The 7,545-nt window shown below is 36.1% G+C and overlaps 1 protein-coding gene across 3 annotated transcripts in view; it reads left to right on the forward strand.

The window, feature by feature from the left end:
* Positions 1-7,545, forward strand: part of LOC121370592 (RANBP2-like and GRIP domain-containing protein 8) — a 104,373-nt gene that overhangs the window by 83,442 nt on the left and 13,386 nt on the right. The gene's annotated exons all lie outside the window — the stretch shown is intronic.

Consider the following 7,545-nt stretch of genomic DNA (forward strand, 5'->3'; position numbering starts at 1 on the left):
TGATCGAATGTGACTTTCTATTACATGTACTGATACTGATCGAATGTGACTTTCTATTACATGTACTGATACTGATCGAATGTGATTACATGTACTGATACTGATCGAATGTGATTACATGTACTGATACTGATCGAATGCGACTTTCTATTTTACTGATTACATGTACTGATACTGATCGAATGTGACTTTCTATTACATGTACTGATACTGATGAATCGACTTTCTATTACATGTACTGATACTGATCGAAATTCTATTACATGTACTGATACTGATCGAATGCGACTTTGATTACATGTACTGATACTGATCGAATCGACTTTCTATTACATGTACTGACTTTCTGATTACATGTACTGATACTGATCGAATGCGACTTTCTATTACATGTACTGATACTGATCGAATGTGATTACATGTACTGATACTGATCGAATGTGACTTTCTATTACATGTACTGATACTGATCGAATGTGACTTTCTATTACATGTACTGATACTGATCGAATGTGACTTTCTATTACATGTACTGATACTGATCGAATGCGACTTTCTATTACATGTACTGATACTGATCGAATGTGACTTTCTATTACATGTACTGATACTGATCGAATGTGATTACATGTACAGATACTGATCGAATGTGACTTTCTATTACATGTACTGATACTGATCGAATGTGATTACATGTACTGATACTGATCGAATGCGACTTTCTATTACATGTACTGATACTGATCGAATGTGACTTTCTATTACATGTACTGATACTGATCGAATGCGACTTTCTATTACATGTACTGATACTGATCGACTTTCTATTACATGTACTGATACTGATCGAATGTGACTTTCTATTACATGTACTGATACTGATCGAATGTGATACTGTATCGAATGAATGACTTTCTCTATTACATGTACTGATTGATCGAATGATTACATGTATGATACTGATCGAATGTGACTTTCTATTACATGTACTGATACTGATCGAATGTGACTTTATATTACATGTACTGATACTGATCGAATGTGACTTTCTATTACATGTACTGATACTGATCGAATGTGACTTTCTATTACATACTGTATCTGATTACATGTACTGATACTGATCGAATGTGACTTTCTATTACATGTACTGATACTGATCGAATGTGACTTTCTATTACAATGATACTGATCGAATTGATTACATGTACTGATACTGATCTATTACATGTACTGTGATCTGATACTGTACTGATACTGATCGAATGTGACTTTCTATTACATGTACTGATCGATACTGATCGAATGTGACTTTCTATTACATGTACTGATACTGATCGAAGTTGTCCAAAATTTTCCGTATTCTTTGTCATAACGTGCAATATTATTTCCCTTTCTGGTTTCGGCTGATGTTTTAAATGCATTCTGAATGAGAGCTGCCATTTTAGATCATTACAACTTCTTGGTTACTTCCGTTTTGAACATATTTGTTTGAAAACATTGTCTAGATTTTACTGCTTTAACTGATACTTAATGATAGGACCACCTTGAACAACGTCTGTTATATATAAAAAGAATATTAAACAATGTTATAAATCAGCATAAACATTTTGAAATGGTTGTAGTTAGAGGTCAACAATCAAAATGGATGTTGTACCCACTCGGAGAATAGTCCAAATGTTAAAGAATTAAACATATTGGACAATGTTCTGTTTTACTCTATATTTATTCAGATAAAATTAATTTGCAAGAATAATGCAAAATGCGACAGATTACAACACCTGATTATCAGTGATGTCTCTTGAATTCTCTTTACTTTAATAGGCGGAAGGTTCAGGACTAATCGCAGTACCCGACATCCAATATTAAAATTTCCCAATTTTTTTCTTCTTTTCTTAACACACTGTCATCTCTGATGTATATAATTTTATTTTGAGAAATTAAGCCACGGTAAATTAAACCTAAAACAACGTAAACTATTAACACTACAGATCAAACATTAAACAAGAACAACAGGTGATGAATTTTCAGCTTACTCGTACCTACTTTTCATGCTTAACGTTACACACCTCACTTTGTACATTAGATCTATATAGAAGCAAACATGTCAGCAACAGCCCCTACTTTATAAAAAAATAATGAGCACACTGGGACAGCACGGTTGAAGTAATTATTTTTATATCAGGCTAGATATTTGTTGTGATGTAGCTGTCATGCAGTAGATTTGTTGTTATTTAAGCACTAAAGAATGTCTGTTTGTTTGGTAGATGTTGAGATGGCGGTCGTCCCGGAGTCTGCGCAGGATACTGGAGATAAAGGAAACAGAATTTATACTGCAAAGCTCGACTCGAGAGGTTCGTAAAACATACAATCCATTTGCAAATTAAAATAATTATACAGAAGATATTTTCTTGAGGGTGGAGGGGGGGTGGGGTTGTGGTGAGTGATGATGAGACGAATATGATTTATGAGTGCAGTATATACTCATATCACACAAGTGGTGCTTGCTTGACTAGTGTGATGTCAATGTCAATTTCTTGGGTCCATTAAATGTATGGTCAATAATTAATTGTTTTATTACATAATGAAATTGATGACTCATACATTCCTATTCTCTTTATCCTAATTGAAATAGGTGACAGTGAATCTTATAATTTACTTTGTTATTTTTCCAACACAAAACTTAAATTGATTGTCTTGTATTTTCATAGATGTAGAGTCTGCCATTGTCCCTGATTCTGCCGAGGTTACTGGAGATAAAGGAAACAAACTGTATAGTGAAGAGTTCAACTCAAGAGGTTTGTCAGTAAAAAAAAAAAACTCCGCTTAATTCATTACAAATTTCTTGTTAACTGTGTTCATATTTTTTCTTTTCTTTATTTTGTTTCCCTGTAGTGACAGGCTTAGAACATAAAATAAAATACTTAAGAATAAAATACTTTCCAACTGACTAAACTGAAATGGTAGGTTGAGTTAAACAATCTACATTAATTGTTAATTATTTAATTTCAAAGTTACACGGTCTTAAAAAATCTGTTTGGAAAAGGTTTGGTTTGGATGTTTTATTTGTCTTTGATTTTTTTTTTTTTGAAAACAGATGTTGAACAACCAATTGTTCCAGTGTTTGGTCAAACAGTTGGGGACAAAGGGAACAGACTTTACAGTGACCAGCTAGACTCCCAAGGTATGTAGTTAGATACATGTATTTTAACTCTTAAAGGCATTAGACCTGCTTACGACATGATATGGTGTTTCTGATTAAAACATCTTGCAAGAAACAATAATTTTCTCTCTCTAGTAGTCACCTGAAATGGGGTGAGATGTAGCCCAGTGGTAAAGCATTCGCTTGATGCGCGGTCGGTATAGGATCGATCCCCATCGGTGGACCCATTGGGCTATCTCTCGCTCCAGCCAGTGCTCCACAACTGGTGTAACAAAGGCTGTGGTATGTACTATCCTATCTGTGGGATGAGGTATATGAAAGCTCCCTTGCTGCTAATCGAATAGAGTAGCTCATGAAGTGGCGACAGCGGGTTTCCTCTATATGTGTGGTCCTTAACCATATATCTGACGCCATATAACTGTAAATAAAATGTGTTGAGTGCGTCGTTAAATAAAGCCTTTCCTTCGTTCAAAGTTACACGATCTTAAAAAAACTGTCTGGAAAGTTTATGGTTTTATTTGTCTTTGATTTTTGTTTGTATAATTTGTTTTTTAAAACAGATGTTGAACAACAGATTGTTCCAGTGTTTGGTCAAACGGTTGGGGACAAAGGGAACCGACTTTACAGTGACCAGCTAGACTCCCAAGGTGTGTAGTTAGATACTTTAACTCTTAAAGGTATTACGTAGCCCAGTGGTAAAGCGCGGTCGCTCTGGGATCGATCCTCGTCGGTGGGCCCATTGGGCTATTTCTCGTTCCAGCCAGTGCACCATGACTGGTATATATGTTTGGGATGGGTTTCCTCTCTCAATATTTGTGTGGTCCGTAAATATATGTCTGACGCCATATAACCATAAATAAAATGTGTTGAGTGCGTCGTTAAATAAAACATTTCCTTTCCTTTCACCTGAAATGTTTTGCAAATTCTTCCGGTACTCACAGCCCAAAACTATTTATTGTAGGGAATGCCCTTGAAGCTCACTAGCACCCATATTTTTGAAGTTTTCTTAGCGCTACGATATCGTAAAACCGAGGGCTGTGATGTGTGTTGCAGGGACCTCATAGCCTACGAAGGTTTTTATGATATCGTAATGCTAAAATAGCTTTAAAATTATGTGGCCTGAATTATTAAAAATTCTAATAATTCAACAGGATGCATTTTTTAAAGGTATTTTAGAAAATCTTGTGTTGCAGGAAATGCTAGCATCAAGACCCTGTTTTGAGTTTAGGGCGGGACGTAGCCCAGTGGTAAAGTGTTCGCTTGATGCGCGGTCGGTCTAGGATCGATCCCCGTCGGTGGACCAATTGGGCTATTTCTCGTTCCAGCTAGTGCTCCACAACTAGTGTAACAAAGGCTGTGGTATGTACTAACCTGTCTTTGGGATGGGGCATATAAAAGCTCCCTTGCTGCTAATCGAATAGAGTAGCTCATGAAGTGGTGACAGCGGGTTTCCTCTATATCTGTGTGGTCCTTAACCATATATTTGATGCCATATAACCGTAAATAAAATGTGTTGAGTGCGTCGTTAAATAAAGCCTTTCCTTCCTTCAAAGTTACACGATGCTAAAAAATCTGTCTGGAAAGTTTATGGTTTTATTTGTCTTTGATTTTTGTTTGTATAATTTGTTTTTTAAAACAGATGTTGAACAACAAATTGTTCCAGTGTTTGGTCAAACAGTTGGGGACAAAGGGAACCAACTTTACAGTGACCAGCTAGACTCCCAAGGTGTGTAGTTAGATACTTTAACTCTTAAAGGTATTACGTAGCCCAGTGGTAAAGCGCGGTCGCTCTGGGATCGATCCTCGTCGGTGGGCCCATTGGGCTATTTCTTGTTCCAGCCAGTGCACCATGACTGGTATATATGTGTGTGGGATAGGTTTCCTCTCTCAATATCTGTGTGGTCCTTGACCATATGTCTGATGCCATATAACCGTAAATAAAATGTGTTGAATGCAGCCTAATATGTCTTGAGGATCAAAACCCTTGAACGGTGTATACTACTAAATCAAATCCCATAGATGACAATAGTAACATATGTGGCTAAAACTCCTACCTGCATCGTATCAATCGACATAAACGGATATAAATACTACCACCCCTCACCCTTAAAGTGAATTTAAAAAAATGGGGGTTCAAGCTGCTCGTTTCTGAGATAACGGGTAGTGTCTATGTCTACCTTAGAGTAGAGTACTGATTTTTACAGGTATAAGGCTACTTGACACAGTGGTACTAGATGAAATAAAATTGCATTTTTTTTTTTTTTACCCAGATGAAACTTTTTTTTTTTTTTTACAACCAACATACATTTATCACCAATCACAGGACTTGTGGTGTTCACTTCTCAATGAAAAGTTGGGTACACCTCGAACTTTGACCCAGCCGGAAGTTATTTGGTTTAGTACTACCGTAACTCATTTGTATGTAGTTCAGTAGTACAGCACTCGCCTGATGGGACAAATGATTTATTTTGTTTGTGATCCCATCCCAACCATTACCTCATCCAACCCCCCCCCCCCCCAAAAAAAAAAAAACCAAAAAAAAAAAACCCAACTTAACCAAAAAAAAACCCCAAACCCCACAAAAAAACCCCCAACAAACCCACATATTAGATACCAAACAGCTATTATAGTTTGAATTGTGCTGAGGTGTTATTTGGATGGAAGTGACAGTAGTCTTGCAAAATGTTTTTAGAAAACTTGTTGAAACCATGGAATGTAATAATTTGAAGAAAAAAAAGTGGAAGACTATGTGAACATTTTGACAGTTAAAACATAGTCAACAGTTATGGCATAGTCAAGTGAAAAAACCGGTTTCTTTTCATGTAAAATTAGGAACGACAAAAGCCGTTGAGTGGTTATTTTCTGTTTTTCATCATCTTCTTGTTTTTTCTTCTAGAAATCAGACCGATGTTTTCCACGTCTGGGTTTAGTGATTTCTCCCAGCTGAAAGGGCCTGGTTTCAAGAAAGGTAATTTATTCATTAATGTTTAACTAGTTGCTGGAATTTTTTTGTTTTCGTGTTTTAATGAAGGTAATTTATTAACTAATATTTAACTAGTTTTCCTGTGGTGTCTTGTTTTACTAAAGCTAATACAGTCAACTCCACTTATTTGTATATCGGTTTATAGCATAATTCGGTTAAATGACTGTTTTCACCCAACATGGAACCATTTACCCTTATTTTAACACTACAAAACATCCAGTTAATTGCACGGACTACAGACTAAATATTGGTTAATTGCACGGACTACAGACTAAATATTGGTTAATTGCACGGACTGCAGACTAAATATTGGTTAATTGCACATGAAAATAACTCAGATTTTTTCTTTTGCTAAATTAATGTCACACAGTACTGAGCAAGTCTTATCAAAATTTAGAAAAAAAGCTGAAATAAATTGCCGATTAATCAGTTTTGTTGGTGCTCACTGTGTAGTGTGTGTGGTAAGCCAAAGGTAATCACCAGTCAACATGTGTAGTGTCGATCGAAATGCCCTACTAGAAGATTTAAGAATGACATAATTAAGTTGAATAAACCAAATTATTTAAGTAGGTATTTTTTCTGGTATCTTGTTTTTAACAAATGTAATTAACGTGTATTGTTTAATATTAGTTTTGAAGTGCAGTCTTGTGTTAAAAAAGGTAAGTTATTAATTAATATTTTTAGCTAGTTATGATATGGAGTCCTTTTTTTCAAAAAAGGAATTTTCTTAAATAATGTTTAACTAGTTTTGTACGAGTCTTGTTTTACGAATAGTAGGCGATGTAGCCCAGTGGTAAAACGCTCGCCTGATGCGCGGTCAGTCTGGGATCGATCCCCGTCAGTGTTCTCATTGGACTTTCTCATTCCAGCCAATGTACGACTACTGGTATATCAATGGCCATGGTATGTGCTATCCTGTCTGTGGGATGGTGCGTATAAAAGATCCCTTGCTACTAATGGAAAAATGTAGCAAGTTTCTTCTCTAAGACTATTCGCCAAAATTACGAAATGTTTGACATCCAATAGTCGATGATTAATAAATCATTGTGCCCTAGTGGTGTCGTTTAAACAAAACCAAACTATAACTTTAGTATTATATGGTACATTGTATATTTGACTTTGTTTAGATGACTCCAAACCGTTTAAGTGGTCGGGAGCTGGTCAGCAGTTGTTTGGGTCAAAGACAACTTCAACGACACAGGAGGCCGATGATGACGAAGTTGTGCCAATGTCGGACGATATTCACTTTGAGCCAGTTATCCCCCTTCCCGAACTCGTGCAGGTTAAAACAGGTTAGTTGTTACACACACCACACACATATTTATGATAATATATTCAGGGGACAAAGGGTGGTGTAATATTTATAATAATATATTCAGGGGACGAAGGGTGGTGTAAT

This window comes from Gigantopelta aegis, chromosome 1 (genome assembly GCF_016097555.1).
Source record: "Gigantopelta aegis isolate Gae_Host chromosome 1, Gae_host_genome, whole genome shotgun sequence".
NCBI classification, from domain to species: Eukaryota; Metazoa; Mollusca; class Gastropoda; order Neomphalida; family Peltospiridae; genus Gigantopelta; species Gigantopelta aegis.